At 40.0% G+C, this 16,007-nt stretch overlaps 1 protein-coding gene and 1 pseudogene across 1 annotated transcript in view; one reads left to right on the top strand and one right to left on the bottom strand.

The window, feature by feature from the left end:
* The window catches only part of LOC139722647 (solute carrier organic anion transporter family member 4A1-like), a 246,016-nt gene that overhangs the window by 216,951 nt on the left and 13,058 nt on the right, over positions 1 to 16,007 (top strand). The gene's annotated exons all lie outside the window — the stretch shown is intronic.
* LOC139722648 (large ribosomal subunit protein uL18-like) lies at positions 768 to 1,933 on the bottom strand (annotated as a pseudogene).

Genomic DNA, 16,007 nt, shown 5'->3' with positions numbered 1-16,007 from the left:
TGTATGCCTAAGAAATGAAAGGAATAACGCTTTAATAACAAGTTATTCGTTAGGTAATTGCCGAAATGCGAAATATTAACCAAAAATGTTCGCATCTCAGAACTTACCCCATCGGGGTCAGGCTAATTCGGACTCGGGGACAACTCGGACTCACTTTGATGGCGAGGCCGAGTTGTCCCTTTGGGGATCTTGAAGTGTTGTACTACAAAAGGGCCTCGCGTTCTGGCTGGTCGCAGTTATGGACCAAGTTGATACAACCGCGAGCAACAATTAAGAACCTCTTTGGCGTGCCTACAAAATGAACGTGCGCCTATGTATAGAATGATGGCGATCACGAACTGCACATAAATTGTCTGAAATAGGGCCGAGTTGTCCCTGAGACCGAGTTAACCTGGATTCTTCTGGAATAAAAGTCGGTACATCGACTTTTATTTTTGATCTCAAAATACTCCGAAACAACTCATCATCCCGGCATATCACGTCAGCCAGGTAAGTTTCTTGGTAGACTCTTGCGATATATTGCAAGCAAATATGAAATGGTGCAAAACGGGTACTCAAACCTTTACCAGAACTATGTTTTATATTTAAGCGTGAACGGCATGCTAATTACATCTACAAAATACTACGCTTTGTTTTGGCATGCATGATTGTGTGAATATTGCACAGCTGCATTCAAATTGATACAATTCATGTATCTTTTTTTTTTCTTCTTTTTTTTGCATTTCCATTCTTATATGACTGCATTTATTGTCGGTGCCCATCACTTCCAAATTCAGAAAATGCCCTACTGGATTACAAAGAAAAAAGCTAGATTCCTGTTCACGTCTGTCAAACATGGGTGTGAAAGTTGTAAATCAGCCGGTCAAGATAAGTTGAATCTGCTTCCAAAACTGGATGGTAAGTCCACTGCATCTGCTTTTGTGGTTGATACGGTAGTGTGTATGTCTGTCTGTCTTTGTGTATGTGAGAGTTGGCACAGATGGTACGTACACAAGCTCCTGTCCTAATCCTGGACCTGGTTTGCTCTCAGGAACGACGCCTTCTTCTGCTTCACGCGGTCTTTGCGCTGGGCAAGGGTCAGCTTCGCACGGTTCCACCTCTTTGGAGTCACGGTGCGTTCGGGCTTGGACTTGGCCTCAGGATCGGCCCTGATGGCAGCATGGGCGTTCTTGTACATCTGTTCCAGGTTGTCGGGGGTGATGTTGTGTTTGATGAACTGGGAGAACTGCCTCTTGTAGGCCTCGTCTTATTTCTGCAGCTCCTTCATGTAGTCCGCCACGTGACCTCCAAAGATGTACTTCCTGTGTACCTCGGCGCTGAGCTCTGCACTCTCAGCGTCGTAGCCAGGGAAGCGCTTGTTGCTGTGTGAGATCTCCAGACCACCATCCACAGCACCCTTCAGCACTCCGAAGACCTTGGCCCCGGTGATGGTCCTCGCCAGACCAACGTCCAGGAAGCAACGGAAGGCTCCAGCCTGTCCCTACTCACTCTCCACCAGGTAGTCATCACCATCAGGCTCCGTTTGGCCCTCGTAGATGGTATCCAGGTTGAACTTCTTCAAAACCCTGCGGGCAAGGAGAAGTTCAGTGCAGTACGCTGCAGCGTAGTTGGTCAGCCCGACCTTGATGCCATAGCGAGGGAGCTCGTGTGAGTAGGCTGCACACACGATGTAGTCTCCCTCAATCTTGGCATACGCTATCTGACATGTTATGTCCTTGTTGGTGAATCGCACAATCATGCGATACTTGGGGGTGTTGTACTTGTTCTTGTCTTGGACGACCAGGTAGCGGCGGGCCTGGTAATCAGTCCTGCCTTCACGTCTACGCCGGAATTTCACTTGGTACCTCTTGAAGTAGGCCTTGTTCTTCACAACTTTAACGAACCCCATTCTGGCAAATTTGCCCTGACATCAGGGTCCTTTCCGATAGCATCGGTTTAGAGAACACCGTAGAGAAAAAAAGTTTGTGCATCTATCTCTAAAGAGTATTGTGCTTAACATCACTGCATTATATACGTATACATATTGTGTGTGTGTATATATGTAAATTATATAAATAATGAATGTTTATGAGTGCAATGGACAGAATATTTCATGAGGTGAAAAGATGAAATGATCCATTCAACAATGCTAGCTGAAGTCCCGATTCTCTGTAAATACAAACCTATAGCACAGCGATTCGCATACAATGAAATTCGCTTATAACGAAGTACTTTATGTGATCCCAAGCATTTTGTTATAACAGGATTCGACTGTAGTATTACGGGGGCGGAACCGGGAGGGGGGCTGGGGGAGGGGGGCTGCAGAAAAAAGAAAAGAAAGAAAGAAAAAAAGGGAAAAAAATCGGGGAAAAATCAAAACATCCATGAATATGAATATCCAAGATTCCGCCCTTACATAAAGTTCCCGTCTAAGCACCAGCATAGCAAAAGCGGGGGGGGGGGGGGGGGGGGGAGGGCAGTTGCCCCCTTAAGATTCTGAATAATTCTGAGTGCACAAGACTTATCACTTACATTCCGAAAAAAAATCAAAAGTTTCGTCATGCACAAAAGGGGAATATCCCCTTTTAATAAACCCTTTCCTCTCTCGGTTCCCCCGATCATTTTTTTTAATACTTTCCCAAATATTCCATCAAATATGAGTATACGAAATATAGATCTCAATTTTAATTTGAAAAAGGCAAAAGCTCCCTCATACGGGAAGGGTGAGGATAGCACTCTCCCACGCTTTCTCCCTATCTCCCCCCCCCCCCCTGCAAACAAGTAGACTATGGCTACACTTTTCATTTCCCAAATATATGCCTCAAAATGTATGCACAAAAACGTTTAACTGCAATCAGAAAATACAGAATCTCTCTCATGTAGGAGGGGGAATAGGGCTTATCCCCTCCCACATCGTCCTGCTATGTCTCCTCCTACAGACTTGCACTTCTCTGTTTGACAAATGCTCTTCTCTGTTTGACAAATTGTCAGATATATTTCAACAGAAGTGTGCGCCAGATTGTTGAATTTCAGTTCTAAAAATGGAAAAAAAACCCTCCCTCGAATATGGGAGAGGTATCTTGCCACCCTCCCGTTGATTGGTCCTCTCCATTATAGACTTAGTACACTTTGGGGAATGACAATTTCGAATTTCCCACAAAAAAGTGTACTTCAGATCGCTTTATTTCAATTTTAAAAACTTAATAGCTCCGTCGAGTGGGTTACACCCTCCCCCTCTGCCTCATTAGACTTTGTACATACATGCAGGCGATGCACACGCGGAATGATAGCTATATCCTGTGATTTTGCTATTAACACTTCCCTAAAAAAAAAGCCCTAATCATTTTCATTACTATTTTTTTTTTTTGGGTTGGAGCTAAAAAAAACTCCTAGTATTGCAACAAAAGTTTGCACCAGATCGCTGAATTTCAGGTCTAAAAATGTAAAATCACCAGAGTGTGGAAGGAGAAATATCCCTTATGTACACCCTCGACGTGTGCATGCCTTTCCTGTTTGATTGGTTTACAACAGACAGCGTTCATGAAATTCGTTGTAATAATTAATACAAGAAGTTTATATAATATAAGTTTAATAATAATCCACATCAAAATATCCTGCTACCTTCATCAAACAAGTGTGGCCGTTTCAAGTCCGTAAAACGCGCAAAAACACACGTCAAATTGCGGCATTTACGACATCAAAATGCAAAAAGTTCTCACCCTGGGAGGGGGACACCCCCTCCCACACCCTCCCCCTCTTTTCGCTCCGCTTGCTCGGCTCGGTCGCTTCGCTCCCTCACATAGTAACCGCCGCCCCCAAGATCATAATAATTATCCTAGCTACGCCGGTGCGTCTAAGCGGGGGTGGGGGGGGGGGCATGACCTTGACACCCCCCGGTCTCGCAGCCCCCCCCCCCCCTGAAAAACGTTCCACGGCCCCTGGTATTATCAGGTGTGGTATAAAAATTTCAAGGTTCTTTTTGATATGATTTTTTGTAATATACTACTCAAAAAAAGTTAAGGACCACTTTTTAAAACGTACACATTTGTACACATTTGTATTCATCAGGTATACGTGGTATACACATAATTTCAAGGTATCTTTTTGATATGATTTTTTGTAATACTTCTTGTTTTGAAAGTGATCTACTCTAGCTCTTTTGGGATTCAACAATCCTACCTGAATGAAGTGCTTGTTCCCCTATAGTGTCACCACTGGTTACACTGCTACAGGCAGAGGTGATCTTCTGTTCTGGCAAGAACCAAATATTCAAGTTTGTCTACTACTTTATTTGGTTCAGATGTATGGATCATGTTCCTGAATATCAGTCTTTTTTCCTGAAGATAGTTACTGTTATGCATCTATTTCATCTGCTTCTTCTGGATGGCTGGTAATATCTCTTGCCTCTCTCGTTTGGTCATTGTGACAAGAATAATGAGCCATTACAGAACAGAAGTATTTTTAAAAATCATATCAAAAAGATACCTTGAAATTATGTGTATACCAATAATGTATACAGAAAAGCAACATGACTATTTTGAAATACTTCTGATAATACTACAGTCGAATCCTGTTATAACGAAATGCTGGGGATCACATAAAATACGTCGTTATAAGCGAATTTCGTTGTATGCGAATCGCTGTGCTATAGGTTTGTATTTACAGAGAATCGGGACTTCAGCTAGCATTGCTTCGTTGTAAGCGGTCATTCGTTATAAGCAGGGAGGTGGGAAGAGAGTCTCTTCCCACCTCCCTGTTATAAGCGACTTTGTTATAACAGGATTAACCTGTATTATTTTTTATCAATGAATCTAAGCTTTAGGCCTTAATCTTCGTAAATTGTGTTACATTATGCACCTCCCTTGTCCAAAAAAAAAAAAAAAGGGAAAACTTGAATGATAAGTCAGGTCTTTGCGCGATTCTACATAGTCTACCACTACAGCATGCTTATATGGCGGCCATCTTAAAAAATGACCGCCATCTTATTTTAAGACATCAAAACATAGTAATATCCTGAAACTAACCTCAGATTTAAATTCTCCATCCCTAAAAGCCTGCAATGCCCATTTTTGACGTGCTAGGGGGTTAAAAGTAAGTAAATAGCATTTTCAAGATGGCCGCCGGCAGCCATCTTGGATTTCCGCGCATATCTCAAATTGCACAATGCTGACAGAGCTCCAGCATGTGGATTGATAAAATAGGTCTAAACATTCAATATCACTTTTAAAAAAAACAAACTATAACATTCCAATGCAACCTTAGCCCCAAAAGCCGGGTTTCGCTGCCGGACTATAGGGCCTACATGTTCATGGTGATTTAAATGATTTAAAAAATATATCCAAAATCTTACAATACCAGGGTAATTCATTCATTTGCAACAAACAAATGTTAAGAATAGCTGAGAAATAGCAATAGACCTTTTTCGTCAGGCGAGTCATTACCAGTCTCATCTATTCTTTACAAATATGGTCCAGCAAGACATTTTTTTCCCTCAAATTTTGGCCAATGTTGAATGAATAGTTTGATTTGATTTGATTTATTTCTGCATTCAATCAGATACAATTTGAATACAAATTTCAAAAGTACAAAGACAGAGAATAGCAAGTGCAGTGAAATAAATCGATAACATTACACAAATAGATACACTAGGTGATTGCATTGAGCAGTGTACATACACAAAAACATAAAATTAATTGTACAGTATTTTTCAGTAAATGACAGAGATCATTGAATGCAGGAGACCACCATCGTAAGCGATCAAGCTTGAATGACATAGGCCTACATAATCCGCAGAATTTTCGTATACCTCTTTGGATAATTCATATAGAAATATGGCTGTAAGATATAGCTGTGTAGGTAACCAACCAAAAACTAAACAAAGAACAAGATGAAAAAGTTTACCTTATTTATTTAACTCGGAATAGGCGGGCTAATCATCCAGTACGTTTGATATGGATTTTCTTGCCACATTTTGTTTGTTGTTGTTATGACTTTTGTGTGTGTGTGTGTGTGGTTTTTTTTTTTTTTGAGGCGTGAGAAAATGCTTCCTGTGCTGCTGAGGAGTGAGAATTTGTAGGTTTGTGATTGAGTGGTGATTTTAGTAACAACTGAGGACTCTGAAACTAGATTTAATGTTGCCAGAGCCTAACAGAGCTCCCAGTAAAGATTGCAATGCCCAATTGTGCGTGCTGTCACATGATGCTCATTATGACGATTGCTTCCATTACTGATGCTCTTCTGCTTTATGTAATTCACTAGTAAATTGTGAATATAAACTCTCCACGTAAACATAGTTTGAAAAGATATTCTCAGATTCAGCTGACACTCACTTTTTGTGGGGGGGGGGGGCAGCAGGGGGCAACGGAGTAATTTCTAATTCATGTAAACAATGATAATATTCAGTGCCGGTATTCTTAGAGCAAGAAATCATTGCTGGGAAACTCTGTAGGTTTGTGTTTTATCAAATTATTTTTTTCTTGTATATAACGGAAATTTATTAAGAGAACTGTATTATTCTGTATGACTTTCGTCTATTGTCAGTGACTTTCAAGATACGCGCAGTACATCACAACCATTTGACATAGCATAATCCAGGGCCAGCGGAGCGTTTTTTAAAAGTGGGGGCCCACTTCCAGGTTTCTTCAGCTGACAAGCAAAAGAAAAAAAAGAAAAAAAAAAAGGCCTTCAGCGCAAAAACAAAGCCTTACCACGCTCAAAATATAATTCTTCTAGTGCTACTTACGCACTTCCGTGGTAAAAAAAAAGGTGGGGGGGGGGGGCCCAAAGTGGTGACACCTTATGTTTTCCTTTGAGTGGTGCAAAAAAAAGTGTACGGGGAGGGCGAGCGAGGGCGAGCCCCCCCCCCCCCCCCCCCCCCCCCGTTCCGCCGGCCATGTAATCTGTTTTGGGTATTGGGTACGCACCGAAATATAAGGGAGGTGGGGTACCTGGGCTACACTAGTATGAAAAGTTTTTTTTTTTCTCAGAATTGACAACATATCTGCAAGATTGATTTTTTATAATTCATTTAGATCTCCTTGCAATTTAGCCTGGTCGAATGATGTGGAAACACTGTTAGTCAATTCAATTATATATTATAGTGGTCAGAGAATTGGGTAATGGGAATCACTGCTGTTATCATGCTTGATATGAGCTCAGCTCATGGCACAGTAACTCACACTATTCAGACTCAAAGGTTGGAATATTTGGGTATCGAGGGCACCGTCCTTGATTGGTTAGTCCCATTTCTCTGAACGATCTTTACAGTGGCATGTCAGAATCAAATTTGTGATTTTACCTCTGGTCATAAATTCACTGCACAAGTTTGGCAAAGGGTATTGTTGGAGGCCCGCTATTCTTTTTATCTGTGCGCAATAAATCAGTGAAGTATATTGCGCAAACATTGTATTAGTTATTGTTATGCAGATGATATAAAACTCTTTGTGTCTTTAAACCTACTACGTTTGCCGTGTCATCCGCCATTGCAAAACTTGCAGAATGTTTCCAAGACCTGAAAATCTAGTTTGCATCCAATGACCTTAAGCTGACTAATATCAAAATTTAATTTTTTTTTATTAGATCCAAATGACATGCTAAGTAAGATCGACTATCAATGATGCCATATGTTCATATTGGTAGCAATTTTACATCATTCCATCAAAAACAGTCCGTTATAGGTGTTATAGTGGACCAGAAAATGTCTTTTCGAAGCCATATGATTCAAGTTCAGTGGAATATTAGATATCATGCAGTTGCATAATTTAAATTTCATACGAAAGATTTTCTCTAAATCCGCAGCTGGAATGCTTTTTCTTTTTCTTTTTTATATTTTCTCGTTTGGATTTTTCGAATTCGCTGCTTTGTAATCTCCACAGAAAGATGTTACAAAACTTCAACAATACCAAAATTATGCCTCCCGCCTATTAAATTGCGCTAAAAATTTTGATTACATATATCACCAATCTTCCGTTCTTTACGTTAAAACCCGATTATTATTTTCTAGATTCTGTTGTTAGTACATCGTTCAGTTCACTCTCTTTCCCCGCATATCTGCGAAACTCTATACGATTCCCAAATACACACGAAGCCGAGACGAGGCCTATACGTTTTTAATGTGAGGTGCACTTTCCATTCAAATACCAAGAAATAAACATGGATGGGGATCGCTCTCTCTCTCTCTCTCTCTCTCAGTTATAGGATCATGCAAACTGTGGAATCAGTAACATATTCCATTGCGCCAACTTTTATCTGCAGGAACATTCAAATCTGAACTAAGAACTTATCAAATGTTCCTCTCACATTGAGGATTACATATAACGGCAATCCATAATAAATAGAAAATTGTGCTCTTTATCAGGGATTATGTTCCCTTTTTTCGTTGTCATTTACTTCCCTGTTGTCATGTTTTGTACATGTAGGCCTTTGTATATATTTTTTCTTTCATTTTGAAGCGCCTCTGGCACCGAAAGGTGAACATGTGCGCTATACAAAATAGTCACTACAGGTGTATTATCCTTATTTTTTCAAAAAGAATTTCACGAAAGTTATACCCACGGTGGCATTCAGAGTGCAGACGTAGAACTTGTGAAACACTGCACTTGATATGCTAGAACTGTATTCGCGTGGTAGTGGGATGGGGGTTAACTTTGACCCCTCCCCCAAACCCCAAAGAAGTGTAAGCACCAGTAAATACCAGTAAATAACACACAAACATACTCAAAAGTGATACAACGTGTACATACTAATATAGGTTTTCCCGGTCAATTTCACACTTTTGTCACTCAAATTCATGAATGTGCATTCAAATTCACGCAGCGCACGCACGCGAAAATATTCGGGCATTCAAATTCAGAATCCGAGCGATCAATTTCATTTATGGGCGTTCTATTTCGTTTTCGTCAAATCAAATTCACGATTGGGCATTCAATTTCAAAATGCGAGCACCGACTTTCCTACTCGTGCATTCAAATTCATGCGATAGTCACGTGATAGTCCCAATGAGCTTGTTTGGAGCGTTCAAATTCATTTTTAGGCGATCAAGTTCCTACTTCGTGCAATCAATTTAACGAGGAAAATGGAGTAGACTTTTAAGAAAGGGAAAAGGGCCAACACAACTAATAAAAGCTTGCATATAGTTTATTTATGGTTGTTTACAGGTTCTACATTGTTCTCTGTTCATGTATTCTTTGTTTTTCATCTCAATAAATTTCAAATTGCAATGTCCAATCAGCATTGCATCCAAACAACACAACGACTAATAATCATATTTCTTGGTGATGCTGCATGCTGCATGCTGACAACGCCCCAACACCATCCACATAATCATGATAAAGACAATTCATCAATTTAAAGACAAACTGACACACAATGATCTCACATAGTCACAAAAGTAAATCAATAAGACAGCAATACACAACAAACAACACGTATGGAATGTTAAAGTATCAGTTTCAATATAGTCGAAATTGGGTTTTTTTTTTTCCTCGAAAGTGTCAACCAACCCTCCGTATTATGCTCGTCTGTAGGCCTATACAGTTTAAGGCCTAACAGTAGGCCTAATTTTTGTTTGTTTGTTTCATTTTTCATCAAACAAGATGGCTGGATAATCCATATTCAGCTGCAAAAGCCGGTCTTCCATAATATGGGGTCAAGTTTGATGTTCTGCTCTTTGCGATGAATAAATGAAGTGGGATCTTTTACGTGCATGAGTTGTGACACTCTTACACATGGGACCTCCATTTTATGTCCAATCCGAGGGACATGTGCCTGTATATTCCTATTTGCTAAGCGCGAGTTCAAAATTGTCAATGAACAGTTGGACCTCTACTGCAAAAAAAAAGTTATCATCATAAATCCCAATATATTCAAAACCAAATGAGAAACACATGCATACACGACCCCAAACTAACTAAATTCAGGACTTCTTTTAAATTGAATGCAGTTATTTGGAACATGGTTGCCTATTCACGAATATGAATGACCGACGAGATTCCGTCGCCAGCTTAACATGAATTTGACTGCTCATTGATGAAATGCGTGCTCCTCTCTTAAATTTGAATGCTCCGATAGTGAATTTGAATGTTCCGATAGTGAATTTGAATGCTCCGACAGTGAATTTGAATGCTCCGATAGTGAATTTGAATGTTCCGATAGTGAATTTGAATGCTCCGACAGTGAATTTGAATGCTCCGATAGTGAATTCGAATGACCGGATTTTGAATTTGATTGCTGATTCAGCGCTGCGAGCGTGGAATGCGTGAAATCGAATGCTCGGAATAGGAACTTGAATGACAAAAGTATGAAATTGACCTGGAAAACCTATAATAGGACGATTTTCTTGCCCTGCAAAAATAGGAATGTGTGGGACAGAGTGTTATGTAGAACGTAGCAACTTAGTCACCACGGAAGTCTGGAATCAAACACTAATATTTGGTTATGAAGTGTAAGTTTGTTATCCAAATCACATCAGAACTCCCACTCAACTATTAATAGATACGGTTATGGATATCAAACAGACAACACGTGATCTGTAGATTCAACTACTTTCGCAGTACGTTTCGGCCGGTGGCGCTATCGCTGCTGGCAGATTTACTGTATGGGAGTAGGGACACTATCTCCTGACAGTGTTGAAAAGACCTACGACCATATCGCCGGTTGAAATCGGGATATTATATCCTAAGACATTAAATCCTGAAATCTGACACGGAGATTTGGTCCCCCGGAGTGTTTCTCCAGGGGGACATAATCGCCTACTACACGGCAAGGCACGGGCTAGCCTTTTGGCAAGGCCTCGTGGATGAAAAAGAGACTAACAGCGAGAGAACGGGTGAATGCGAGACCGAGCGGCGCTGCCGCGAGGCCGAAACCTGACATGAATTTCTTATCTTGAGCATTGTTTCTCGCCGATTCTCCTACCAAAAAGGGTAGCGGCCAATCAGCGACCGCATTGGTCACCACGCCGTCGCAACTAATGAATACGCATAAGTATGCACGTCGGCGGCTCGCTCATCCGTAGCTGCCTGCATTGCCAGCGCAGCGTTGACACGTCTCATTAGCCATACCATATGTGATCTGACTCATGTGGCATATTTAGTCCAGCGGAGATAGAAAAAATCATGCACTTAATGGTAAAAGCACCATACTTGGAACACATGTACATGATGCCAATACAAGTCATTTCTGATATGGAAGCCACTCTGATTCTCCGTTTGGCGGCCGTGGCGGCCATTTTGAAAAATGGCCGCCATGTGATAGAGCAATGCTGTGTATTTTGGAAACTATAAGTCCGATTGTCGTGATATTTGTACCAAAGTATAGGTTTTGAGGGTCAAGGATTCCAATAAAATAATTTTTGAGAGGATAAAACCATGGCAACCTACTTATTGGCGGCCATTTTGAAAAAAATATGGCCACCATGCTAGATATAACATATCCTTAAAACGTATGGACAAAGGGTCATGACTCTAGTACCAACTTATATGTTTTTGGGGTCAAGGATTCTGATAAATTCAACTGTAAGTGAATACGAATCGTTTCATCCTACGTTTTGGACATTTTGATAAATATGGCTGCCATACAACAGATAATGAATATTGTATCTTCGAACTCAAAAGATATACAATGTATAATCATGATTCAAGTGTAAAAGTATAGTTTTTGGGTGAAGGTTTTCAATATAATGATGTTTTAGCAAAGTGAATAGGTTCATCACATCCTTTGTTTTGGCGGCCATTTGATAAATAGCGTACGAGTGTTATGAAAGCGGGATGCCCATTGTGGATTGATTCTGGTGTAAACGTTTGTTTTAGGGGTCAACAATTACTTGTTCACTCATTTTTAGTATTTTAATGTGGAACATCTGGGCATAGTTAACTTTTGTAGGCATTTTGGAAAATATGCTCAACTTCCTTTATAGGATTTCTGTGTGTACAGTGTTTGTGAAAAACATGATCTTCACAATTTCATGTCTGAAGTACATAGTAATCAAGATTATACATTTTCTAGAAATATATACTCTCGCTTTCTCTGGTCCCTGGAATATGGAATGAAAATCATAGTTTCAAACCAATATAGTACATCTGTTTTCTTTGGAAACATGACACTAAGTGTGAGAAAACTTCTAAAACTTCTTGGGTCACTTATATCAAATGTAAACACACTATGTATGTCTATAAAATCCATGATTGACCAGGCTGTTCTGATACATATAACTACACTAAATCTTATACATCAAACGATAAAGTAAATAGTGGCAGTGGGCATGCAGGTCCTTCTGGTCTTGTACGGGTAGAGAGACGTCCCCGCCCTCCACGAGTCTCCCGCTGCCTTGCGGGCAGTTTTTTGGTTAATCAAAGGCTAGGGAGTAAACCTTATCCAAATCCGGAGCAGAGCCCCTAAGGCGGTTAGGTGTTGTAGTTCGTCATCTCTCCGGCAAATATAATAGGTATTATACAATACGTCTTTATAGGTTTACATCTAATTGTCATTTGCAGCTCCACATGAGTCCACTAGCAAAATATAAACTACAAGAAAAATTATGCTAGTTTATGAATTTAAGGAAAACCTCAAAGAAATACAAATTTTTAGGTTCATAATTATTGGAAGATAAAACTGCAGAATAAGATATTCAGTAAATCGATCTTACTTACCAGTACCAGTAGAAATACTGAAGACGTTCTCTAAAGCGCACCTGCATCTATATATGCATTCACGTTCATCACCGCTCATCAATGAATGATCAGGAACAATAATTGTTTTGGATTGTCAGAGCTAATTCGATTCCTTCATATGATTCCTTATAATTTTGTGTAACAGTTTTGACAAGGTCATACAATGAAATAATGAACAAGAACTGAAAACAAACTTTAGAAATCAGTAGGTCTTAGAGGACTGCAATAATCATGTCTTTGTGGCTGGAAACTATGACAGTACACTATTTGTACTCTCCTGTCTATGCATCCAAAATTGGGGGGAAAGTGTTCTATTTCATTCTCACCATTCTATTCTACCTTTGATATTCAACATAATTATCTTTAGTATTCCAGGTATGCAACAATTGTACTTATGTGATGTTCAGTACCTACTTGAATAGTGAATGTGATAGAGGTATGGTCAATCAACAACAATTAATGAACAAAAAAGAACTAAACGCCGCAACAACATAGGAGGTTCATTTACCAATAATAGGTGAACGATTCTTGTCAATGGAACAATACATATGGCAAGTGAGGGTGTATATATAATATATACAGGGTGGCCCCTCAGAAAATTGAAACGAATATTTTTCCACAACCAAAACGAAATTGTCCAATTTGGTTAAGTACTTGTCTTTCTAGACATGTTTTTGTTAATCACTAATTTCTTGCTTTATTTTATCAAAGCTCAGCAACGGAGACTACCCAATAATTGAAGGTCAATTTTCGACAATAATCCTATTCAAGCATTCCAGATTGTGATGTGCGGCCTCAATTCTTTGTTAGTCTCCCAAGGCAGTGGCTTTTGTTCGATGCTGAAATTTGTTGAATTGAGCTAAGAAATTTACGCTCGACCCGTCTTTACAAAAACATCTGTAGAATGTAAAACTACTCAACCAAATCGGATGATTTTGGTGTCATTCTTCTTCTAGATAAATTCTCTGCAACTCTATATCATTCATTTTGGCATCAAAGTAATGCAAATGTGCAGATATTCGCGAAAACTCGCGTTTCCGTTAATTCTAGACCACACTGTACCTAATGTGTGTGTGTGGGTGTGTGCATACTCTATGTAGTGCGGCAGTCATATTCATCAAAATGGACACGAAAACGAAATGTGTTAGTTCTATTCATCAACAAATGCTTGTTTAAAATCATTGACCCCAACTGGTTTCAAAGACCTACAGTATAGTATATATTGCGGTGGCCATGTTTTAAAATGGCAGCCAAAACATAGGATGTGATGGTTGTATACACGAAAAGATGTATCCATTTAAATAATTGAACCTCAAAAACATATTTTTGTACCAGAATCATGAAGATGCATCCATTGGTTTTAAAGATATATGACTAGAATGTAGAGCGGCAGCCATGTTTAACTGGAGGAAGGCCATATTTATTAAATGGCCGCCAAAACAAAGGATGAGATGAACCTATTCACTTTGCTAAATCATCATTATATTGAAAACCTTCACCCCAAAACTATACTTTTACACTTGAATCGTGATTATATATCTTTTGAGTTCGAAGATATACAATATTTATTATCTGTTGTATGGCAGCCATATTCATTAAAATGGCCGCCAAAACGTGGGATGAAACGATTCATATTCACTTACAGTTGAATTTATCAGAATCCTTGACCCCAAAAACATATAAGTTGGTACTAGAGTCATGACCCTTTGTCCATACGTTTTAAGGATATGTTATATCTAGCATGGTGGCCATATTTTTTCAAAATGGCCGCCAATAAGTAGGTTGCCATGGTTTTGTCCTCTCAAAAATTATTTCATTGGAATCCTTGACCCTTAAAACCTATACTTTAGTACAAGAATCACGACAATCGGACTTATAGTTTCCAAAATACACAGCATTGCTCTATCACATGGCGGCCATTTTGAAAAATGGCCGCTACGGCCGCCACAGGCAGAATCAGTGTGGCTTCCATATCAGAAATGACTTGTATTGGCATCATGTACATGTGTACCAAATATGGTGCTTTTACCAAGATGTGCATGATTCACCCTATATGTGCTCTATATCCGGTAGACTAATTCGCGTTCGTCGGGGGAGGCGGTAGGGGAAAAAAAAACAGGTTTCAAAAGGCCTCGTGGCTGCGCCACTCGGTCTCGCATTCACCCGTTTATCGAAGTGCTCGGTGTGGCGAGTTAGTCTCAATCTTCAGCCATCGGACCTTGTCATAAGGCTAGGCACGGGCAGGATCCTCCCCCCCCCCCCCCCATCATGCCGCTCCACAAGTGCTAGCTAGCATGCATGCGATATGTCGGAGACTGCTACGTCCCACCCTTTCTGGGCCCGAATTCACGAAGGTGGTACAGTTGAAACCAACAGTCGGAAGGTCGTACGACCTCAGGTCGTACGGTGTGTGGCGGGGTTTAGAGGTCTAGAAAGTTTTACGAATGTTGATTGTTGCTGCGCTGTAAAGCTGTGGGCTGTCCTTTGTGTGACTATATTTTAGGATGGCTGAAAGTTATTGTCAGTCAGGACCATTAGAAAGGGCCAATAGATTTTTATTATTTTTTCTTTCACTAACAAGCCTACACTACGATCGAGTTATAATTCATTTGGTGCGCAAAACCACATCACCAATGTTCGTTCAATACGCTCAAAATGCGGGCATGAGACTAAGTATCGGTCGACATGGCCATATGTACCTTGAGTTGTACGCTTCATGCAGAACTGCATTTAACTTTGAAATTGAAATAATGATTCTTTTTTTTCTATTAATGGCATTTGTACTTACATTTGAAAGAAATTGTCTTTCCCTTTCTGTCATATTATATGTGCTGGGTGAGTGTAAAAAAATTATCCTTCAGGACAAAAATGCACATGTTGCCCTAAAAAAAAAAATCTCTGCCAGATAAAGGAGCTCTCATAGATTTAACACTTGGATATCTCGTCATCTGCTCGCGATTTAGACTTTTTTTCTATTTGCCTCCTGCCCCCCCCCCCCTTTGTCGTCACAGAGCCACAACGTGCGCGCCTATTGTAAGTTTTCAGTCTAGTTATGATATACGTCTACAATCATGTGAGGAAAACGTTCGCAAAAAAAAAATCAAATTTTGTTGAAATCACTAAATCGACACCCATGGACATGTGGTGATTATGACGAGCCCCGCGCAGGTTTGGCGATCTTTTTGTAGACTGCCATTCAACTTTGACATCCTTCGCAAATTGCGTGCTCCGCAGAATTATGTTATTTCTGTTATTTCTGTGTTTTGTGTTATTGTTGTTTTTGTTGTCGTTATGTTTTGTGTGGCCGATTGTATATCTTCCTTTCTGGTCAATTTTCCTGGCATACCTGGCCCTATAGTG

This window comes from Diadema antillarum, unplaced genomic scaffold (genome assembly GCF_040938485.1).
Source record: "Diadema antillarum isolate AM-2024a unplaced genomic scaffold, OU_Dant_1.0 scf00000168, whole genome shotgun sequence".
Classification (NCBI taxonomy): Eukaryota; Metazoa; Echinodermata; class Echinoidea; order Diadematoida; family Diadematidae; genus Diadema; species Diadema antillarum.
This window is presented reverse-complemented; position numbering and strand designations above follow the sequence as displayed.